The 22,359-nt window shown below is 55.5% G+C and overlaps 1 protein-coding gene and 1 pseudogene across 1 annotated transcript in view; one reads left to right on the forward strand and one right to left on the reverse strand.

Moving 5' to 3' along the window:
* Nucleotides 1-22,359, forward strand: part of RYR2 (ryanodine receptor 2) — a 535,670-nt gene that overhangs the window by 32,514 nt on the left and 480,797 nt on the right. The gene's annotated exons all lie outside the window — the stretch shown is intronic.
* On the reverse strand, nt 7,858-7,976 carry LOC120592705 (uncharacterized; annotated as a pseudogene).

Here is a 22,359-nt window from a genome sequence, read left to right on the forward strand (position 1 = left end):
GCAGTGGCAACCAGAGGGGCTTGGTAGGAGGCGGGGGGCAGCCGGGGCCCCAGTTTGGAGGGGCCAGTGGGGCTGGGGGGGGGCTGGCGACCCCTTCCCTGGGTCCCGTTTCCACCTCTGCGCCTTTGCGTGGATGCGGCAGGCTTCACAGGCTTTGCAGATGTGGTGAGTCGAAGGAAAAGCGAAAGTCAGCATACAGCTTCCGTGCACGGGGGACGCCTGCTGCACACAGGAACCCCGCGGAAAACGCTTTCGTTGTAGCAAATACTTGTCATCTAATACTGGTTTCGGGGCCCGCCAGAGTCTGCTTTCACTTTCTCTCTAAATGCAGGTGTGCACCTTTCCAGGTGTTTCCCGTGCATCGCTAACCTACTAGGTTCCTCTGTCTTGACACCATCTTTGAAGGCAGAGATCTCGGTCCCTCTGGCCGCTCTGACAGAGCACCACGGACCGAGTGGCTCATGATGAGCAGACGTGTACTTCTCATGGCTCTGGAGACAGGGAAGTCCAAGGGCAGGCTCCTGCAGACCCCGTGTGTCGGAGAGCCCGCTTCCCGGCTCACAGGTGGCGCCTGCTTGCTGTGTCCCCACAGGGCCGAGGGAGCACTCGGGGGACTCTGCCTTCCTGACTGATCACCTCAGTACCGCTTCCGGGCAAATCAAAATGTTGGAAATATTACCAGTATTCCTCCCTTTGCTAATTTCTTCCCCACATTCTAGAGAAAGAATAGGCCGGGCGGAGACTTTGGGTTAGGAGTCTCTCGTACTCCACTGCCCCTGGGTGGGCGGCGCTGGTGGGCCTGGCGGAGGCGAGGTGACAGCCCCTCTCCCCTTAGGCTGAAGAGCAGCAGCGAGGTGGGGTCTGCGGCCCACACGATGGGGCAGCCGAGGGCTTTGGATCAGGGGAGGTGCGGGGGGCGGGAGAGACCCCACTGTGAAGCCGCAGCTCAGAGGAGAAACACAGGACCAGAAAGAGGACTGTATACACAAAGTCACGATGGTGGGGCAGCTGCTGGGCCACAGGCCGGCGGGAGGTTACAGTGTCGGAAGCCACCGTACAGGCGGCGAGCCGCCCTTCCCGTCAGCACTTTTCCCTTAAAGTTTTAGAGACAGTTGGGGGGAGGGGGCGGCATGTCAAAGGAGCACAGACACGATTTATATGTGTAATAATTTTGTCTTGCTAAGGGAAGCCTTGCTCCATCTGTGAAACTTGGAATTTTGTAAGCCAGAGCTGAGCACTGCATGTTTCTAGAACTTGGTCTTCAGCTGACGACTGTAAACATTTCACACACGCACCGCATACTTCTGTGGCAGCTTGCGTGGGGCTGGGCAGCACTGGTTCAGCCGAGGAGCCGTGAGAAGTTACGGGGCGACCATGCCCCCACGCATGTAGGAAAAGTAACATTTTACTGGGACCACGCCCGAAACCGCTCTGTAGCTGAAAAGTGCTCTACAGAATTAAAGGGTTATTTCTCATCATCACAGGGGACAGAGGACTGCTGGAAACTCCCATGAGAAGGAAATGCCCACTAGGTCAGCCACGGTGCATCTCCGCCCAGGGGCTGGAGGTCAAGGAGGTAACCTTTGGTGGTCCCCGTGCCAAGCTGCGGGAGATGCTCACAGCCAGCCATTAGGCGGGGGGACAGCACGTGCCCCGAGAAAGCTAGGTTTCACTTGGATAGTTTTCCTTTATCATGCAGAGGTCTGAGTCTTCAAATAAATTACTGTGAATAATTGGACTTACAAACTGTCACAGGGAAATGGCGAAGGTCGCGGCCCCGGGGAGCCTGAAAATTATTTTATATTGTCATAGACTTTCACCGTCCTGGGTTTATACAAGGAGGACAGTCTCTTCAACAAGGGTTTGACGGTCTCTTCCACAGGAGGGACGTGCCTTCGAGGCTGTGACCTTAAGCCATGCGCTGTTTCAGATACTTTCCGCTGAAGACAGCGTGCCCTGGCTGCCCTCCTGCCCTGGGGACTCTCTCCTGGACTCGTTGTGCGTGGGGTTCGGTCCCACGGAGCTCTTCTGTCCTGCCGCACCTGAAACGTCCCTGCTCTTCCCCTGTCATTTCGGAACCGTAAACCTTTTCTCCTGTTTTTTTTTTTTTTTTTTAAATCCAGAAATTAACGCTTCTGGTTCATGATTCCTAGAAGAATGGTCTCGACGGCACCACGTGGGGGATGAGACCTGACATTTATAGTATTGGGGACCCCATTGTTTCAGTTAGAATCTCCCCGAGTGGCGAGAGAACACACACCCTCATCCCACGGATGGCGTCCGGGCGCGGTCGGTGTTGACTTGTGGGCCAGTTTTTCTACCATCTGGAACCTGAAGCAAAACGTGGAAGAGACTTAGCTATAAAAGTAAGGCCACTTGAATTCTTACTCCTTGGCCGGAGGAAAGTTCTGGAAGGGAAGAAACAGCGCTCCCGCATGTTGGACTTGTCTTCTGCGACCTCGCCACTAGAGGGCACCAGCTCCTGCCCCGTCTGCCTGTGGGGTGTCCAGGAAAGCCTGCCCTCCTGAGTCAGGGGTCTCTCCTGAAGGAGCTGGAGCAGAAGGCCTGCCCCCCCGCCCCCCGCCCCCCGCCGGCTGTGGGAGCGAGTCCCCAGTGGGAGCTGCTAGTGCACTTGTGACTTTAGTCTATTTTAGTCCAGCCCGTTTGTTCAAAACCTTTCCAAAATAGGGGTTGACTGATGGCCTTCTTAAAATTGGATTGATTTTAAGTCGAATACACCTTTTCTTTTCTTTTTCAACTTCTGCATGGCTCATGCTCCAACTGGTACGATTCAGGCCTTCCAGGGCAGTAAAGGGTCCAAACTCTGTCCCTTAGGTGGATAAATAAACAGTGGAATTCTTCAGAGCTGCCAGGCTGACCTCTTGCATCAGCCCTAAACTGCAGACGGCAGAGATTTAAGGCCTGGAGTTACAGGGAGGAGATGTTACTGCTTGAGCCGAGGACTCCGGGAGACTCGCTCCCGTGTGAGTCTTTGTTCCTGTGCTTTAGTTTTTAAGGTGGAAGTGAGCCCCAGATGACAGAGCCGATTTTCCTTTATTGGGCGACCGTTGAAATTCATTTTGTTGCTTACATCAGGTGAAACAAGAAAGACGTATGTTTCGCAAGCCTGGCCTCTGGGTCCCTGTTTGTATTTACGAAGATTTCTGCTTAATACCTGTTTCCGTTCCTCAGGAATCCTCACGACACCACCGTCTAGTGTAAAAGAGATCGAAGGATAAGGCAGAAGGAAAATGCCTTTTATAATACAGTCGAAGCAACTTTAACTTTTTTATTTTTGGCAGGAAGGTTATGGGCTTAACTAAAAGACTGCATTTCACTTCTGGGAGTTTATTTTTGAAACCAGGCATGGTGCTGTTCCATGTGCATTCGTGACCAGCGACGCCAGTAAGACCCTCGGTCAGTTGGCCGGAGGCCTGGAGAGGGAGGGGCCGAGCCTCACAGCCTGGGTCTCTTGGCTGTGGCCGCTGCCCTTCCGGGGGCCTTGTGCTGCAGTGGCTTCATGTGTGCACGTTTGGATTTCCGGTGAATGTATTGGATCGTGATTTGAATTTCCAGTTGCATTTCCTTTATCATTTTTTAAATTAAATTGTACACATTAACATTTTTGTATTTGAAGATAAAAATCAAGATGGACTCTGCCGGCCTCCTTTACTCTTTCCTGGCCCTGTACCCGGAAATCGCTTGGTGCCACACGCCCCTGGGGATGTGTAGAACCTGCCTTTGCTCTGGAAAACCTTGCATTCTGAAACAAGTATTTAGTTATGTATTTTGGGGGAGGGGAGGAAGGAAGAGGTGAGTATTCAGCGCCGGTCACTATTGTAAGTACTTAATTTTCCCCAAACCATTATAAAATGAGCATTCATTTTTTCCACTTTACAAATATGGAAACTGAGGCAGATTTTTGTAACTTTCCCCAATTAAAGCAGCTCTGTGGTGCAGGTGCAGTCCGCCTCCGTCTGTCCCCTCCGGGCCCTGGGCCCCGGGCCCCGGGGTTCAGGTAGCTGCCTCTCTGCCCCTTCGCGTGGGCCTTTCTGCCTGCCCTCGCTAGCAGCCTGGGTTAGAGATGGAGTATTTTCTGTTTTTCTTTGGCTCCCACTGAGATAAGTTTAGAGCTTTTTAAGGAATGCTTACTCAATAATAAGGGGCGGGAAGATGGTGTGCAATTAGAAGAAAGAAGACAGAACAGTCGAGGAGGAAGCGGATGGGGTTAGAGAGCGCGAACTTCTTTCCCTCCTCCTGACTTACTCCTGGGCCCTCGCCTGCCTTGGGCCTTGAGTTCCCAGCCGGCACTGCCGCGGCGCAGGAGCTGGGGCAGGAAGGCGATGCCTTTGTGCGTGGGCCACTCGGGGTCCCTCTGAGGTCATTCTGGGCCTGGCGCCTGAGAACAGAAGGTCCTTCCTCGCACGTGTCCCCCTCCCCCCACCTCTTCCCTGTCTTCCCGCGCTGACCCCCGGTCGGTCGCCCCTTCCATCCATCGTCCAGGCCCCAGAGCCTCCTCTGCCCCAGCCCCGTCCCCTCTGTCCTGCTGTGTCTGTCTCGCGGTCCCCTGAGCTGGCGAAGGGCCTCCCCGTTCTCACAGGGGCTGCCGGCCCCAGAGCCGCACGGCAGCGCTTCCTTCCAGGGTCCTGAGTGTCCCTTCTGATGCCTGGCCTGTCTCAGATGGCCCTGTGGTCCATCGGGGTGGGGGGGGGCAGCCCTCCCTCTAGGCTTACCGGCAGAGCTGGCGTGACTTCCAGGTCCCGCTCATGAGCAAGCAGTCCAGACTCTTGGCTCCGGCCACTTTGTTCCCAGACTCGTGCCTTTGATGCCTCCAGGAAAATTACCGGCCAGATTCCAGCCACTGCATTTTATAAGTTAAAAAAAAAAAAAAACTTACAAAGGAAACCTGCGTGTGTGTGCGCATATGTGTGTGTGTGCATGTGTGTGCGTGTGTGTGCGTGTGCGCACACGCATATGCCAGAAGACGTGGTCTCACCGTTGGCGAGGGAAGCCGTGCCCGTAGAACAGTGGCACATGTTTTTAAACAGAAAATACATTTCATCTTTATTTGTTTCTATTTATTACTCTTTTAGTCAGTTAAATAATATTGATTGCACACTTACTAGATTATATAGAGGTCAAAAGCAGACACACACAGAGGAAGCGAGGATCCTGCTCACGCACTGTTTTCAACCTCGGTTAAACACACAGACACACACAGACACACACAGACACACACAGACACACACACACACACACACACACACGAGGCTCTTGACGGCACGAGGCCGCGCGGGGAGCCCCGGCTGGCCCCCGGGCACCCTAACAGACCCCACGCGAACCTTTATGCAGACGCGCAGCAGGCACCTCGCCCAGCCCCGGAAGCTCTTCGAGAATTACACAAAAGGCACTTTCCATCTGTTTTTCACTTTTTCAGTCAATCAGCAACTTAAGATTTGAGTATTTCTTCTCAGCCACGGGGGGAAGGTGAGCAAGGGGTAACTTCCGCGCCCACGGTTTCTGTCTGGCTTACAGTACGTGTGTCCATCGAAGGTTGGTCAGTGAACGAGGCGGCACCCGGGCAGCGCCTCCTGGGCCCCAGGACTGAGCGCCAGGAGTTTAGAGGGAGGGCAGGGTCGTGGTGGGTGGCACTCAGGTCAGGCAGGTGGGAATGGAGAGACAGGTGGCTTTGTGTGGGGGGAGGTGCAGCTGTTTCGCCGAGAGAAGCACCCAGGAAGTTCAAGAACATTCTGCCCCCACCTCCCACCCTGCAGGCGTGTGTGCACACACACACACACACACACCCTGCATGCGCACACACATACACATGCACATACTCATCGCGCGCAGCCTCGCATGCGTACGCCACGTGCAGCGCCCCTGCGTGCACATACCTACCTGCGCAATAACGACGCGATACGTACTTGCCATAGTGCGCACCCCTCTTTACCGCATGCACTGCGCATATTCATGCGCACACTCGTATGTGGGACACGCAATATCTACATGTGGCGCACATGCATGGCGCACTCAAATATACGCACGTGCGCGTACTCGCGCGTGCGTGCGCACGGTTACCGTACTGCGCACGTGCGCAATATACTCTGCGTTTTACTGCTGTCATCATTACTTGCACTCATCTTGCGCACATGCTCTACGCACACGCACACACTGCGTGCGCAGTTGACCTTCCACAGTGGATGCCTCTTCTCTCTAAATGTGCATCCAGGAGGCTTGCACACGGCTCATCCAGTCGCGTGACTGGGTGACGGTAGGTAGCTGGCGTCCGCACGGCCAGTTCGGCTCTGGCTCTTTTTGTCCCTCTGGAGTCACCCAGGCCTTTTGTGGCCTCCGTCGTTCCAGGCTGCAGTTCCTCACAGGTTCTCCGTCTCTTTTGGCCCCGACCCCACACTCATGCAGGTCCAACAGGTCGGCTGCTCACTGTTCCTCCCCAGGACCAGGAAGGGGCCCTCCTGCCTCCAGCCCACCTCCTGCCCGTTGGTTGTTGGAGGGATGACAGTGAGCCGTCGTCCCTGGACGGTGCCCGCTGGTGGCTTGGACTGTGGGCGTTGCCCTGTGTCTCTGGCATTGCACCTGGTGCTTAGAGATGTCCCTCAGTCACCAGCAGCTGTGCCCGCTCTCCGGGAGCTTTGCTTCCTGCTCTGGGCCATCCTCTCCTCGTCCCAAGCGCCTCCCCACTGCCCAGCGGGCCTTCCCAGGCGGTTGGCTGGATGCGTCTGCCTCATGAATCCTCGGACGTGTGGCTCTCCGGCACTGGTTGCTCGCGGGGACCCCCACCCAGGACGGCCTCTCCGTGAGGGTCCTGCGGAGGGGAGTGGCCTCTTCCCTCCTCCCCAGGGGCTGTCCTCCTAGAAGTCTGCCCTGTTCTCACCCCTGAGGCTCCTCCACCGGCGAGGCAGGGCCGGCACCCTGGCTCGGCGGGCCTGCTGCCCCGTGGCGGTCCAGCCCGGCGCCCCTGCCGGCACGTGGCTGCGTGCCCTGCCTGCCCCGGTGCTGTGGCGTTGCGGCCGCCACTCCCTCGGCCTTCTTTCTTTCCCCGGCACGTTCTGGTGGCTCGTCAGCCATCTCCTCGCTGGCGCTTCAGGGCGGTGGCGCCTTCGCTGCAGGTGTGACCACAGGTGCCGCTGGTGTCTGGGTGGCGCTCCTCTCTGCTGAGACTTGACGCCCTCGGGGAGGGCCGGGTCTCATGTCCACCTCGTGCCGTGTTTCTGAGCTCCACACTAAGGCCCGCAGGCCCGCCGTGTTTCCGTTATGGACGGCTCTGCAGGGAGACCAGTTTGTGCCCAGATGACAGTGGCCCTGGGGGTCTCCGCGTGTTCCCTAGAGGCGCTGTCCAAGGGCAGATGCGGCTGCTGGGAGTCTCAGGCATGGCGGCAGACTGTCAGCGCGGGACGCCAGAGCAGAAGGGCCATCTGGAACCGTGCGCATCCGATCCCAAGCCGGGGTCTGTGCTCTCTGTGAGTCACCCCTCCCGGCAGGTGCTCAGTTCAGGCGTTGGGGGAGGGGAGGACTCCGAGCGGGCCCCGCCGCCTTCACTGTGTGAGCGAGCGCCTGCCGCGGCCGGACCCTCTGCCCTCACGGAGCTCAGGTTCTGGTGGGTCTGGTGGGGAAGCCGTCTTCAAAACCAAACGCGTTAAGAGGTCGCACAGTATGTTAGAAGGTGCGACGAGGCAAATGAGATGGAGGACGGGGTGGAGGCTGAGGGAGGGGACGGGGGTGATTTTGTTTATTTTATTTTTATTTTTTTTAATTTTTGGTGAGGCGACCCTTGGTTGACCTCACAGATTGCAAGGACCTTGTCAGCTTACAATCCCTTAGTTTTTATTTTATTTTTTACGCCCACAGCACCTGGTCTTCCTAGGCGGTCTCCCATCCGAGTACTAACCAGGCCCGACCCTGCTGAGCTTCTGCAATCAGACGGGCTCGGGCGTGTTCAGGGCGGCACGGCCTTAGACGAGGGTGATGTACGTACGGGCGTTCGGGTGGGTGTTCCTGGGTGAGGCTGGCGGAGCCGACCTGAAGCAGGCGAGGGAGCTGGTCCACGAGGAGCAGCGAACACCTGGCAGGGATGTGCCCGGAGGGCTGGGGAGGAGCGGGGAGGTGGGGACGGCGGCCAGAGGGCCTGGGTAGCTGGGCAGGGCCCTGAGGGGGACTTGCTCCCGTTCACTCTGGGACTACTCAGGCTGCCGCTGAGAGTGGCCGGTGGCCGGGTGGAGGGTGGCAGGGGGACCTGGCTCCCTCTGCACCTCCCACAGGACCTCATGTGGCTTGTCCAGGGTGGCGACAGCTGGAGATGGCACAAGGACCCAGAGCTGGCAGGGTCTCCCGCTGGCCTCGATGTGCTGTGTGAGGGAAGGTCCTGGTCCCCGTGAGGTCCTGGCCGATGGATGATGTCGCTCAGACGGAAAGCTGTGGGTGGGGGTTGGGGGGGCAGACCGTCGGGGGTCAGAGGCTGCCTTTGGACACAGGGACGTTTTCCACATCTGCTGGAGAGTCAGGGCTGTAGGGAGTGGTTGGAATGGGGTTCGGCAGGGAGGTCTGAGCTGGAGGTGTAAACTCGTCCTCGGGAAAGCGGGTTCTCAGTGTGGCCTGTGTTTGGTGACCCTCCCCAGACACAGGAGGCTAATGTGGGTTAGGACATCGAAGGCCGCATGGGAAGCGCAGAGTTGGAGGAGGGAAGTGGGGAGTGACCCGATGGAGTTTCTTAGAAACATCGTGTTTAGTGAAATGAGACAGACGGTCAGTGACCAGGTGCGGTTTCTGCTGCTCGACGCCGACGCCGTGGCCGCTGTGCTGAGTCCCGCGCACGGTTCCTGCTTGTTAGAAGCCAGTGTATGCTCCTGCTCCCTGCGATCCGAGTGTTTCCGAGCCGCCCTGTTACAGGTGACAGCGCCACCTGTCCCTGTCCCTGGCCGCGGGCACACCGGTCTCTGGTGCGGTCTCAGAGGAGAGACATCAGGGGGTCCTTGGGGTGCCCTTCTCCATACGCAGCTCTGTCCCCACGCGCCCTGGGCACTCACAGGGCCCAGCTCTGCTTTCCAGAACCTTCCTTTATCATCTGGAGCCATCACTGGACAGCTTTTGCCCTCTGCCGGGCTGCAGTGTCTCCAGCTTAAAAGGTTCCAGTCTCGAACCCACAGTTTCTCTAACTCCTGTGGGAGTGACTGGAGCTAAACTTCTCTGTAGAAGCTGGCTCGCATGTACCCCAATTCTGCATAACAGGGAACTCAGCACTAGAATGTTCTTAGGACAATATCTCCCCAGTTTTCCAGATCAAGAGAATCTCTAGGGCTTCTCCTATATGCATCAGTGCCGGTTTAGACTTAGCCGGCCGGCCCCTCCGGGGCGGCCTGGGACCACACCTGGGCAGGCGTCCGAGGGGCACAGAGTGTGCCAGTGCACTTTCCTGCCCTGGTTCTGATTACACCGAGAGAAAACACGATGACTAGGACCAAAGGGAGGTCAAAATGTCCCCGTGTCCTAGTAGGGCCTGGCTGGAGGATGCTGCTGTTTGTCAGCTGGCCTTGAGGCCTGCTAATTGAATTCCTGGCACTAGGCAGATCTGCCTCCGCCTGCAACACCTCCCCAGGGGCACATGCCCCGGGCGGCCCCAGAGCTGGCAGCCTGCGGGAGCTTCTCCAGGGAGACAGGCCGAGCGGAGCTGGGCGGGGCGGGGCCCCATCTGTCAGAGGTGTCCCCCAAGAGCAGAGCGGGGAGGGGCTGAGAGAGGCCAGGGGTGCGGGCAGCGCCCTGGCAGGCAGGAGCAGGCACGCCTTCTGCCCGCTGCACCCCAGGCCCCGTGCAGGACCAGGGGCATCGGGGGCGGGTCTGTGATTTTTCACTGCAGTGCTCTCCCCCTCTCTGAGGTCGCTCTGCCTCTGCGTTTAGGGGTGTCACCTGCTGGTCAGACGAGGATCTATGTCCCCGACTGGTTTATCTCTGTGGTGGCCACACTGGCAGCTCTCTGTTCCACACAGACTCGAGCAAGTGGGTTGAATTCTGAAATCACCAAAAACGGTTTTGGCTGTGACCTCTTGCCTGCTGTGTGTGTGTGTGTGTGTGTGTGTGTGTGTGTGTAACAGAATCCCAGGGGAAAACCGAACCTATCTCCCCTCCCCCCACACCTCTCTCCCCTCGCTCTCTCCTCTCTTCTTTCTCTATATAAACTTTTAATTTTGGAATAATTATAGATTCACAGGGGCTTGCAAAGAAATGTACAGGGAAGTGCCATGTGTCCCTCTAATTTGTATTTTTTAAAATTGAAAAAGATCATTTTTTTAAGCTGGCAAAGGCCGTGCAGTTACATTCAGGCGTGGAGTTACTAGGACAGAAAATTGCCTTGCAAAGGAACATTTTTTTGCATCCTTTTTTTTTTGTCTGTGACATTAGCTGTATGTTTTAAAAAATCTAAAAGCAATATCTGAAAGATCTAAAAGCACGTCCTTAGAGCCAGCAGCACGCCAAGACTGTGGGTTCTCCAGGAGCCTCTGTGCCGGCCGGGGCACTGGTGGACAGCGGCAGCCGCCCTTCCCTGCAGCAGGCGTGTGACTTGATTGACTTGGGAAACTGAGCAGCTCTGTGCTAGGGCAGGCGGTGATCGTCGACCTGACCACTGGTGTTTTCCGGGGCGAGATACCTTCGTGAGGGGCCGTTGCTGTACATGTTGCAAATAAATAATATAAACGAAGCCACTTTAAATGGAACTGCCTTGCATGCCGTATGCTTCAAGCTTGCAGAATGTTAAAACAGGGCAAAGTAATCTTTGGACTGGGCCTAAACCTTGTGTCCCAAAGAACTGGTTGCAAGGATAACAAGGAGGCAGATGTTAGGATGACTGGACTGCCGACACGAGACTGAGAATTAGAGCATCGTTTCGAGTTAGCGTCCCAGCCTCACGTTACCTGGCCGGTAGCCCCGCCTTCCCGCCATTGGTGTGATTGTTCCCCGGGCTCGGCTCCAAAATGCCCCTCCCCTTCGCCTCCTAACTGGAACACCGTTTGGGTTTCCGCCTGAATCAGTGCATTCAAAACCCCTATTCTTTTTGATCTCAAATAAACGCTTGTTGCTTCTCACTTTGAAAGGCCGTTCATTTTTAAGTGAACAATGTCGTCTTTCGGCGTTCAGCCCCATTTGTTAACTGTGTGACCTGGCTCAGTTTTGAGAGGATTGCCCACGTAACTGGTTCCAGAGTTTGGTCACAGACACACACGGCCAGCCGCCCCCGCTTCGCTAAGCCCAGAAGGTCCAGTCCCCGCACTGTGCTCGCTGAGGCTAGAAACGTTGGCCCGTTTACGTCCCGAGTGAGTTTCCTGTCGGGACTGCAGACCCGTCAACCTTAACGGTCTGCTCCGGACTTTCTAGGCTAGTTGTTCTCCCACTGAGGCCGGTGCCAGAATCCCCGGCGGGCGTGTTAAACGCAGGTTGCGGGGCCCACCCCCAGAGCTTCTGACTGGGTGGGGCTGGGGTGGGCCTGAGAACATGTGGGTCTAACAAGTCCCCGGTGACACTGATGTTGCTGGTCCGGGGCCCACGCTCTGAGAAGCACTGTTTTGGGCAAAGCCAGTAAAGCCAATGTCGGGCTACACCTCCTCCCTCCCAGGTGAGCTCCTGGTGTGGAATCCACCTTCCTGTTTGACTAATTAGAACTAATTTGTTGATTCAGCGGCAGTGTCACTTGCCACCTCCTGCTGTGCCCTCAGGCTGCTGCAAGGTGCTTCCACTTGTCATCCAGCCTTCAGCACAACCTGCTGAGGGCAAAGCTGTCTTCTCCCTTTGTTAAGATTGGAGAGTAGATGACTTTATCCAGCACGATGGCGGGGACGAGCACGTGAGCCCCAGTGAGGATGTGGGGTGGGGTGGGGGGTGGGGTAGAGCATCGCGAGAGGAAGGTCTGCGTGGTGAAGTCTCCCACACTGCTGTGCCGGGTGCTGCGGGGGAGGGGAGGATTTGGTGGCAAGGACGGCCAAAGCCCTCTCCCCGTGGGGCAGCGCAGGACGCAGGGCAGGACGGCCCGTGGCGGCTGCGGCTGCGCATTCGGCTCCCCTTTCTCTCGGGTGTGGGGAGGATGGGGGAAGGGTATCCAGCTTGTTCCCGAGGAGGCGATTATAGCTCACTCCTTCCCTCCCCGACCTCCGGCCGCCTTCCAGGTGGGACAGAGGGTGGGGGTCACGGGCAGCAGCCATCGCTCCGAGGACGTGGCCTTCCAGGTGGGACAGCAGGAGGGCGAAGGCCCGAAGTCCTGAGTGTGGCGTGTGCTTCAGGGTGGAAAGTGGAGGTGGAAATGCCAAGGGGTGGACGCGGCTGTCTCGGCCGGTGTTCTCGCCGGCTTTGGCTCAGTGCCGCCCGTCCTGTCTGGGGCCATCGGGGTCACAGAAAGCCGTGAGTTGGGGTCTGTGCCCTGACGCTGCGTGCTCCCAGGCAAGTGACAGCGATGTGTCTGGCCTGGAAACTGGGGTGACGACATGCAATTCACTCCACGGTGAGCCCCCCCGAAAGCGGCCCCACGTGTGTTTGCCGCCCTCGAAGCATCCCCGTGTCCCACCCAGCGACTCAGATGGACACCCAGTTGGTGACTCGGCGGGTGGGCGTGGGGCGGCACCCAGTGTGCAGTTGGGAGGATTAAAGGAGATGATGCGAGTACAGAGGGCAGTAAGGGCCCCCGTCACTCAGTACCCACCCCCGCCATGTCTCCCCTTCAGTGCCTCTAAAAACATTGTTTGCTGTTTTCATTTAAAGTATTTTGCTCAGCTTAGCCTTAGGTGAGGGGAAAAACCTAACGGCTCACCCGTTCCAGGCAAATTCCTGGGATAAATGAATTCAATGTTTTCTTTTCTTCCTCTGATACAAAAGCTCACCTGTCCAGCCTCCATCGGTAATAATCATAGTTTTGTGTTTCTGGAGATCCCCTTTATTTGACTTAAGCTCCCTCTGAGAATGTAAGCCTCTTAGGAATGGGGACATGAATCTTTCATGACAGTAGCTGACTTTTGAAAAAGCAGCTGAGTTTCTGGCTTGTGTTCGGTTTATAGTTCGCTGTGTAACTTGCCGTCATCCTCGCGTTGAGCTGCTCGGTCCTCAGTCCTGCGTCTTGGTTGCTGGCTTTTTCATCCCCTGTGCCCGGCCTCACCGAGCCTCAGTGCCACGTCAGTGTTTACCGAGTAAGCACAGACTCTCACGGGGCTGCGTTCACACCACCCAGTGGGGCGCTCGTTCCCACGGTGCTCCCCGTTTCTGTAGGGATAGAGAGGAGCCTCCGGTCTCTAGGTACCGACAGCTTCTGGGGCTCAGTTCTTATAGGCTTGGAAAGGGACCTTTCCCCTCCGCCTGATGGTGGGACGTTCTGGCCCCGTTACAGGACCGTCATTATGGGACCGTGGTCATGTAAGGACGCGCCTGCTCGCTGGGGGTCAGAGGTCAGGAATCACCCTGCGCTCACGGCACGTGGGGCAGGCCGCGGGCGCGCATACTCCAGCAGCGCCGTGGAAGGAGCCGACGCTGCCGTGGGGTCGGGTGGAGAAGCGCGTGGCACACGCGTGAGCACGGGGGGCTGGGAGCAGCATTCTGCAGGCCAAGGAGCGGAGCTTGCTGGGAGGGAGGTGCAGGGTCCACCCACTGGCGGGAGAGGCGAATTTCAGTCACGTCTGTTTCAACCTCTGTGCGTGCGTGCGTTATTTTTAAAGATCAAGTATTTCAAGCATTTTTAAGTGCTTCCTAAATACGTAGCTGGATGTGCTGGTCACCTCTTCTTTATTGGGGTGCGGGACGCGAAAGGCAGCGAGGCCCTCGGCTCAGGCGGGACGGTGACGGCGGCGTCATGCCCGCGCCGTGTCCTTGCTCCAAGGGTGCCGTCCGCTGTCGGCCCAACTGGCACGTGGCCAACTGGGCATTTTTTTTTTTTATAACAGGAGCAGAGACTTTTATTTCACAAATAGAAAGTATTTAAAAATACAGATGTCCCTGGGAAAAATAGTCATCCAGCTGATACAAAGTCGCATCACGTTGCACAGAAGCGATTCTTTTCGGTCAGACTCCACCGGGGTGTGGAGACAGGGGCAGGCCACAGGGGCAGGGACCCCAGGACAGACCCGGCCCGGTCAGCGTGACTGGGACTGGCCGCCACGCTAACAGTTCTTTTTTCTTTATTTTGTTTATATTTTCTTATTGAAAACTGTTAAATTTGCTATGTCTAAAATAGCTTTTTAAAGTTTTAGCCACTACAGATAACGTTTTCCATAAAAAGTCTTTGATGAGCAAAACATTCTGCCGCACGAAAGATCTAGGAAGTGACGGGAAGGGAGTGGCGTCTTCGCCCTCAGCCGGTGACCTTGGATGACAGACGTTCGCGTAATGGAAGATAAGGGCGCACGTGGCTCGTATTTGGGCACCAGCTCTGACGCCAGCTCCGTCGGGAGCCCGTGCGCTTTGAGGTTTAAAATCATCTGTATCACTCTGGGATTTCCGAAGTCTCTCTCGTGAGGCCAGAAGGCCTGGTGAACAGACGCTACTCCCTTGAGAAGTGTTAATTGAGGAAAATCACAGGGTGAGGGGCCACCTAGCCTGCAGGGGACCTGCTTGGGAGCCCGGCATAGCACCTTCTGGCTCATGCCGTGACCTCAGGCAGGTCACGCGCTTCCCTGAGCCTTGGTGGCTCCTTATTCTGGGAGCCGGGACAGTCGCCTTCCCTGCCTTTTCGGGCTGTTGGGGACGTTGCTTGAGTTAATATGGATTGAGGGTACATCGGGAGCAGAATGTGACGTCTGAGTCTGAACTCCACTGTGAGCCCTTTTATCGTAAAGATGATCCAGGAAACCGGAAACGGTAAGTTCGTCACCGCCGTGTGATGGCACTTGGGGAGGGTGCCCGGACTGGAGACCCGGTTTCAGAGGGGGAGAGGGAGAGAGTGGTTCAGGCAGCATCTCTGTCTCCGAGTGGGCACCTGGGCGCCAGGGTGGCTGCCTGGGTCCCCCTGCAGCTCTGGGCCAGGTGGCGGCCCCTGCTCCCCGCTCGGTCACGCAGCAGGAAGCAGTTCTCTGAGTGACGGCGGAGTCTCCCTCTGCCGCTCCAGGTCCTCGGAGCCGGGGACGGAGCCCACACCCCCGATGGCAGGCCTGGCGACGAGCCCCCAGCTCACTGGACTCCAGCACAAAGGACCAGCCAAGTGGGTGAGGGAGGATGGAAAGCATTTTTCCAGCCTTTTTAAAAGAAAGTGCCCCTTCTGAGGGAAAAGTGGTCTCCTGGGAAATGAAGTCGATTTTATGGTAGCAGGTTCATTTTCATGCAGAAGCCCCCAAAAGAGGCCGAAGGGGCCTTGGGTGGGGACACAGCCGTCGCCTTCGCGCTTGTGTAGGTGTGACACGTTACTCTTCAAAAGCTGCAAAGCTAACTTAAATTTTGGAGCTTGGCTCCAAAGCTGGGTTTCTTTTTTTTTTTTTTTAATTTTAATCATGCTTAGTCTAGATGGAAGGTTGGATTTGATATCGATAGTAACAAAGTGTCCTTCCTCGGAACAAACATGTTCCACGGCTGAGAAATGGAAGCGCGCGGACTCGTAAGAGGAGAAACTGTGGGGAAAACTTAATAGGGTCAGCTGACCTTCGGGTCCGAAATTAGGAATCGGAATCTGAACATCTTCTCCTTGGGGATGATTTAGGAATCATTCTTTCGCAGTGAGTTAGCAACGTTCATTTTTGATCCTCGCTGAAGTCTGCACGGAAAGGCGTGTGGGGGGCACAGCTTCCTTGTGCAGGAGCCGCTGAGCGGGCCGAGTGGCCCCCCAGCAGCCCACCGCCGCTCACGGACTGTCGTCACTCAGGGAGAGATGCGACGATGGGGCGAGACGCCTTCCCGTCCCTCCTTCGTAGGGAACCGGCTCCATGTCATAAACTGCGGCCAGGCGTTGGAGGGCGACAGCTGGCCAGGACCCCTTGCCGCACCCTCCCCGGAGGTTCTGGTTCAGTGGAGGAGGCGGACGTGACAGGAGGGGGTACCCTGATCTGCTGGAGGGGACCTGGGCGTGCTCAGGAAGGGCTGGTCATGGCAGGTGCGTCTTAAAGGGCAAATAGAAGCTTCTGAAACGCAGAAGGTGAAGGGGAAGAGGCCAGAAAGACTGGCGGGTGCACAGTAGAGAGGGGCAGTTACGAGAGGATTTCAGGGGACGGTGAGAAGCACAGTGTGGTAGGATGCGGGGTGCCACGTGGATGGGGGGATGGTGGTGGCAGGCCAGGCTCAGGTCACAGACGGCCTTCTCCGCTACACGAGGAGTCTGACCTGCGTCTCCACGGTGGAGCTCAGGGATGGAGGACAAACGTCAGGCTGTGTGACTAGGAAGATAAATATGGCCGCAATGCACGATGGACGGCTTGGGCGAGGGGTCTCATTTCTCGTCGATTCTTTACCTAAAGTGGGTGTTTTTAGATCCCAGCAGTGAATTGAAGACGGCCATCAACAGCCAAGAAGAGAGGCTTCTTCTTGCTGGCCTGGTGCCTCGGGCTTCTGGCCCCAGACTGGGTCCGTGCTATCGAGGCCACCCGGCCCGTGGCGCCTGTCCTGGCGGCCCCAGCAAACGCCGAGCACACGTGTCAGAGCCGCACGTGGGTGTGCTCTCGTGCTGAACGCTGGGGCTGGATGTGACAGGAGGCACTCCAGGAGTCCAGAGACCGACCTACAGGTGTAGGGTCCGATGGCCGCCTGGGCTCCAGCGGGTCCCCCTCTCCAAGGACAGTCAGTGTGTTTGTGAGAGCCACACACGCTGACGAATGAAGGGACAGGCTGGGTTGGCCTCCCTGGCCGTGGCGCTCGTGGTCCTCCACGGAGGTCAGGACTGGAGCACGCCGTGCAAAAGCGAAGGGCCCGCCCCCCACTGCCCTCAGTGCTGGGGGGACCTGGCGGGGCACCCTGTGCTCCCGGTTCCCTGCGGTCGGACTGGGGGCCCGCACGTCACTGGACCCCATTGGGGTCACTTTTCTGCCTAGTTCTCAGCCTGCATGTTATCACGTGATTGATGATCCTAAACCTTTTTTATAAAGGACAGAGTCGCGGCCCTCGTCTCACACGGCACGGCAGGTGCTTTCGGCCGAACGCCCAGGCCTGGCGTTTACTGTGTGGTCCCTGGAGACAGAGCACTTATGTTCACTGTCTCCCCAGTTCACGTTTTATCCTGCAGCAAATTCTTCAGCTTCTCCAGCCTCAGTTTCTCATCTATATGGTGGTTTAACGTGTTTTTTCTTTTTGTCGTAGGGGAAGGGGGAGGATTAAGGAGTGACTTATTTATGGCCGTGTCACATTGCCTGACACAGAGTAAGAGCCCTGTAAATGTCAGCTGCTATGATTATGTCACTTAAACATTCCACCAAAAAGGTGCCTTAGGAATTACGGGGTCAGGAAATGCGCCGTGCATTCCAACAGCTCTGGACTATTTAGCGCCACTTAAATTTATGTCACAGAGAATAGCTGACCCATCTTTAAAATGCGAAGTCGCCCTGAGCCTAAGAAGAGACAGCGCCCAGTGTTTCACACACGCCCAGGGCTTGCACGTGCGCAGGGCGTGGCGGCCGGGAGGGCAGAGTCAGGGTGGCCTGCGCTGGGTGTGGGTCCGGCTCCTCCACCTTGCAGCTCAGTGACTTCCGGCGAGTCCGCGAGCCCCCAGTTTTCTCACGGGTGGCACGCCGACCCCCGGGCTTTCAGGGAGGCCGAGCGTGCTCCGTGGAGCCTTGTGCAGCTCCGCGTTGTCCCCTTAGCTGCCGTCATCGTTGTCCCTCGGCCAGGCTGGGCGGGAGGCGGGGGGCTTTTCACTGGGGTTCTGAGTGGCAGTGAGTACAGCCTGATGCACCCGTGGCCCACCTAGCACCAGGAGAGGTCCCAGGAGACGGCCGAATCCTGCAGACTTTAGACAGGCTTTTGAATTTAGCCTCTGTAGGGCTCCGGCCTGAGAATTGGGTATGTGTCCTGTGGGAACGGGGAGCAGGAACCGCCAGAGGCCGCGGTGGGCTCCCTCAGACAAGCGTGGCGGCGGCCTCACTGCGTTTGTGAGCAGCGTCACTACCCGGAGTATTAGCGGAGTGTCGTAGACGGGAGACAGAGTCAGACGTGGCGTGGCGCACTTGATGAGGCCCTCCTGGTATCTGTGGAGGAGGGAGGGAGGCGAAGGCCAAGTGTAAGGCGTGGTGGGTCATTAGCATGGACACAAGTAGCTCAGTGGCCGTTTCCTCAACGTGTTGCTCGGTGGGTCGGGGTCACCCGAGAAGTGACCGTGCCAGAGCCCTTGGGTTCAGCATTTTCATCCATGCTTCGAATGAGGCATAGACGATGATGGCTTATCAGATTCACGGACAGTTTCCGGTTAATTAACGTTAGCTGCCAGAACAATGGACTTGTGGCTGCAGATCAGGGCTGCTGATGGGGACATCCCGGTCAAGAGGAAAGTAATTCAGAGGCCGCGTCATTTCAGTAGTGAAGTCCCTTCACGTAAACTATTTGCTGACTTGAAACCAAAAATGGGTTCCTAAGTCAGGAAAGACCTAGCAGAATCGTGACCTTTTCCTTTCAGAGCTGGGAGCCGAAAGGGAAAGTGCGCAGAAACGAGGCACACGCGGGGTGGACAGGGGTCGGGGTCGCGCCAGCAGACCCCGTGGCCCTGGCCGCGCTCCTTCAGGCGTGCTGCCTGGCGTTCGCCGGGGACCGCAGCCACGCCGCGTTTTGTGACCGCAGCCACGTTTAAGCTGTTTGTAAATGAGCCAGTCATTAAAAGTTAACACGTTTTCTCTTAAAAATTTTAAAAGTGAAAACCTTATGTGTAAAAAGGCTGCAGTGGATCTTCTAGAGATGCCGAGAAGAAAAGACATTTACATTTTCCTTGAAGTTACTTAAGGAACAAGTGTGTCAGTTACAGCCATCGTGTGTGGTGCAACTCTGTTAAACACTGCATTGCGATCTGCGTGTGTGTCTTTTGCACTGATGATGTGTGGCTGTCCTGTCCCCTCTGGTACAGTGGCTTTCATACTTTGTGGGCTGCCGCCCGCAGTGGGAACTCCATTTTGCTTGGTGATCCGGTGCACGCGCACGCATACACACACGCGTGCACACACACAGACGCCCAGAACTAAAACACAAGTTCATGAAATAATACCCTCTGTCTGAGACTTTCTCATATTTTCTGCCTTATGTGATCCTGCTCTGTTATTATTTATAAGTACTGATGAGGGTCCCCTCTGTTGATTTTATCACTCACTAATTTTAAAGTTCTGCCCTGGAACAGCCTCAGGACATGTTTAGACGCTGTAGAGGTCCCTTTCATCAGACGCTGGAGAGGTCTCTTTCATCAAAGAGAGAGTGTTTTCTGTTGTCACCTCATGTAGCATCATCACAGGTTGTCAGTTGCAACACTTGTCTACGGTGGGCAGTTTCTGCTTTACAGATGGGGTGCACTCACAGCGAGTGGTCAGTCACAGGCGGCACACAAGCTGGAGTGTGGTCATGGTTTATTTTCCATTTTGGGATGACTTGCCCAAAACCTGTCGACCACCTCACATCTGGAAATTAGGAGAAAATATTTGCTTACAGACTCCGCGTTGAAGGAGCAGTAGATGTGACCTGTTCTAGTGTCCACACAGTGCAGGGGCCACCTCTGTGGTGTCCTCACAGTTGACCATTCAGCATCAGCTCGATGCCCTTCAGACACAGGGAGCTCCCTGCATTAGTTTTCTGCTTCTGCTGTACCAAAGTATCACAAATTTAGTGCCTGAAAACAACACAAACTTTATTTTTCAGGTTTGTAGTTCAGAAGTCTGACATGGGCTTCACCTGGCTAAAATGGAACCTTTCTGAAGGTCCTAGGAGAGAATCTGTTTTGATACCTTTTCCAGCGTTTAGCGGCTGCTCCCAACCCCTCGCCCCTCCCCTCTTCAAAGCCGGCGATGGCCGGTTGAGTCTTTGTCACGTCACGTTACTCTGACTCCGTTTCCTTTCTGTGTCCCTCTTCTGCTTTCAGAGGACCCTCGTGATCACGTCGGGTCCACCCAGAGAATCCAGGATACTTTCTTTGTGTTAAAGGTCAACTGGTTAGAAATCTTACTCCACCCGCAACCTTCATTCCTTCTTGCCAGGTGAGGTCACACGTTCACAGGTTCTGAGATGAGGCTGTGGGCATTTTCGGGGCCATCTCTGTGCCTGCCATACCTCCTGCCATACCTCCTGTCTTCGGAGCTAGCCCATTCTGTGGTCTCATGGTTCTTATTTTGGAAAACACGTGTTGAATTATGACGACTTCTCTTTATGCAACCGGTGAGTTTTAAAAAGTGGAATGAGGGAGCCTGTAGAATTTCAACTCTGAGAAAACTAGCAAAATCGAATGCTGGGAAAACTCTGGTGGGAACAGAATCATAGGAAGGAAAGTCTCTCTGCCAGCTGTGACGTTAACCAGTGCGTTTTGTAGAAAGAGATATTTGCCTGGTGTTTGCCAGAAGGAGGAGAAACTACAGATTTTGAATAAGGGCCCAGAAGAATCTCTGAGACTCTGGGCTGGTTAATGTTTTAGTTGCTCTGTTTTACTTGGTTGATGTTGGGAAGGTATTTTGGAGGTGGCTGCCGCCAGGCCCAGACGTGGGGTTGGTTGTGAATGATTATAGGGCATTCTTTGATGGTTCTGATTAATTGTGGAGAGATTAAAATTTAATCGTAGTCTGAAAACAGATAATTTAAGAATGGTATAAAAGTATTAGCAACACAGTTTCTAGACTGGGTTCCTCAAGGGCGTTTAGGAAATTACCAAACTGAATGAAAAATCAGTTTAGACAGTTTTTCAAATTAAGGTTCTTTGTGAAAAGCAAAATAAACATATAATTAAAGGAATTTTACTTTTTTCCTTTGGTGCCTGTTTTGGTTTTAATTTAGCATGGGCAAGAAGATGTTTGCTACTTATAAATGAAAATATCCATTTTCAAAATGTCACTTTTTCTAACGTTTAAAATAAATATTGGGAAAATATATGTGGCGGCCTTGGAGACGTGACACTCACTCTTTCTTCTGGGGAACCTGCTGTGAGGGAGTAGCTGGTGACAGTCTCCAGCCGTTGGACCTTCAGATATGCTGTAGAGTTTATGCTGAGCCCATGCTCCCTCCCGGGGGCTGCTCCTGCCCAGTGACCGAGAGGACTAACTGGGACTGACTGGGCCTTCCTGGAGCATGCAGGACTCTTCCGGTGGGCGGTCTTTGCTTTCCCTCCCCCTGCGCCCCTTGCCAAGACTTGCTCAGAGCTGCGGTCAGGTCTGAGGCTCCTCCTCAGTCCCCCTACCCGCTTCCTTCTCTTTCGTAGATGTCAGACCTGCATCCGGGTCCGAAAGTTCTCCCCGCCCACTAAAAATCACCTCTGTACCTGATACTAGATTGAGGCGACCCTGGATTGTGATCAAGGGTCTGGCGGAAGCAAACGTTAACCTCTGGAGAATGATAACGTCGTCATAAGCCTCAAATTATTTATACAAACACTTTTTCAGGCATAGGGGCCAACAGAAATCTAAACTGGCTCAGCTTATCACTGGTAAGCGGGAAAGAAATACTGAGAAGGACCTGCCCGGAGACACACGCACGGGGCTGTCTGACTCAGGCGGGAGTGAGAGAAACGAGTAACCGTCTTGTCCCCACTCTGAGCTTTATTCTGAGTAAAAAGCGACAGCATCGCACGACTTGGGGAGAGGAAGAAGCACAGTGAAACGTGGCCCCTGGCGGAGCTGCACGGAGTCCGCTGGAGGCGGGGGTGGAGCAGGAAGCCGGGAGCATCGGGCGTCGTCGCCGGGAGCATCGGGCGTCGTCGCCGGGAGCATCTCGCACGCCGAGCACGGGGCGTCGGCCTCTCGGCGCTGGAGGAACCTGAAGTCCGCGGGGCATCACGGGAGCTGTGAGGACCGCGGTACCCACATCCGGTTTCGCTTTAGACCGACTTGGCTCAGCCTCCCACGCTCATGGCCTTTGGGAGAGGAGACCCTTTTCTCGTAAATAGTGTTCAGTTTGGTTCTTTTAAATAGAATGTTTGGCACTAAATAAAAAAAGTATAAGATAAACCAAAGAGCAAGGGCAGGAGGAGAAAAGGCCCGGGCCAAGAAATAAAATGGTCCACAGAAGCAGAGAGATGCCCAGGTATTGGAACCATGGGACAGGAACTTCAAAAATCCCTACAATCAAAGTGTTGAAGCATCCAAGTGGGAAAGGTAAATAATAGGCATGAAGTGATGGCGAGTTTCAGGAGGGAGATGGAAACGATAAAAATGAATCAACTAGAAATGCTAAAAATGAAAAAGACAGTATCAGAGATGATGAATGCTTTTGACAGGCTGGTAGCTGGCCTGA

Source organism: Pteropus medius, unplaced genomic scaffold, assembly GCF_902729225.1.
Source record: "Pteropus medius unplaced genomic scaffold, Ma_sr-lr_union100, whole genome shotgun sequence".
Taxonomy (NCBI): Eukaryota; Metazoa; Chordata; class Mammalia; order Chiroptera; family Pteropodidae; genus Pteropus; species Pteropus medius.